Here is a 1,759-nt window from a genome sequence, read left to right on the forward strand (position 1 = left end):
AGGAGACAACACTCTCTTTCTCATCCTTTTGTTGAAACTCTCAGTTGTTTTACTTATGTAGTCTTCCCTCTACTTGTCTCTAAATTTCTCTTTTTTTTCTGGTAACGCAAGATATAATCATGCACATCGGTGTTAGCTACTTTTACACGGTGGAATGGAATGAAATATAGAGTTTAGGACAAAGGCCAAGAGCTGGGTCCTGTGAGGTCATTCAGGGCCGAAAGGAAAACTAAGTATACCTTAGTTTAACCAGACCACTGAGCTGATTAACAGCTCTCCTAGGGCTGGCCCGAAGGATTAGATTTATTTAACGTGGCTAAGAACCAATTGGTTACCTAGCAACGGGACCTACAGCTTATTGTGGAATCCGAATCACATTATGACGAGAAATGAATTTCTATCACCAGAAATAAATTCCTCTAGTTCTTCACTGGCCGGTCGGAGAGTCGAACGCTGGGCCAACCGCGTGCTAGCCGCGAGCTCTACTCACCCCTCCAACGAAAAACTATTAAATAGGAGGAAAATCTCGCAGTTGCACTGTGAAACAATTCTTAGGAGAGGGTGGCCAGCAAGATGGAAGAAAGATTTACATGATGAATTCGTTAAACAAAAAAAAAAAAAAAGGCTAAAGGGAGTATCGCTCATTGTTCTTCTTTAGCCAAGACCTGATGAAGACGTCATAAAATTAAAGACGAACTTTTCATCTAGATTCGCCATCATGACGGAATACAATAATATTTTACATTTCTTTCCGAAATAAAACAGATCATAAATATTGCAAAAATGCCATATAATGAATGGCTATTTTCCATTTTTTCCAGAAAACACAAGTACAAGACGTAACGATGTACATTCTCATAAGCAAAATCCAACGTAATATAGGTTGATTCTGTATTTCTTTTAAGAATATTTACCGCTCAGCAAAATATGGTATGTGTAAAGGTGTAGATAAATGTGTCTTATGGTGGAAAATCCTTCCTATTCAATATCAGTCTTATTAAATTCTTAATTGTTTGCAAAACATTAGCTGCTAAACTAAACAGTAAATCATATACATCATATAAATATTTTTCAGTTTCTTCAGGAAAATGTAGAGCGCCGTAACCTTTCCACGCCATATGTTAATTTCATTGTTCCGGGAATATTACCATAACCTTTTTCCTAATTCCCGGAACAGGCATTATTGAATAGGGATAGATTCCAGGAAGCGCGGTGGGAGAGGAGGTAATTTAAAGTGGAAAATACAAGCGGAATTTTTCCAGGGCAAACGATGGGGTTCTTCATAACTCGCATTTTTTCCCCTGCTGGGAATATTTGGTAGGTTTTGAATTTGTTTAGCTAAAAAAAATAAGCTGGTAAACGTAGGTATACATAACTAGAATTATTTTTGTAGGTTTCTGGTCTGTTTGATGAACAATTAAAACTAGTTTTTAAGTTCATTTTGAACAAGCAGAAGTCCTTGTTCAGTTAATTTTATTTAAAATATGTGTTTCTCTCCGAGTTCCCTAATCTAGAAATATTCCAAGGGCTTTCAGTTCATTAAGTAAGCAGAAATACGTAATTATTCACAAGTATATATTCTTCTCATTCCGTTTATATATTTTCTTGTGTATATTCATCAAATAACTATATATATATATATATATATATATATATATATATATATATATATATATATATATATATATATATATATATATATATATATATATATATATATATATATATATATATATATGTATATATATATATATAAAAT

Source organism: Macrobrachium rosenbergii, chromosome 49 (assembly GCF_040412425.1).
Source record: "Macrobrachium rosenbergii isolate ZJJX-2024 chromosome 49, ASM4041242v1, whole genome shotgun sequence".
Taxonomy (NCBI): domain Eukaryota; kingdom Metazoa; phylum Arthropoda; class Malacostraca; order Decapoda; family Palaemonidae; genus Macrobrachium; species Macrobrachium rosenbergii.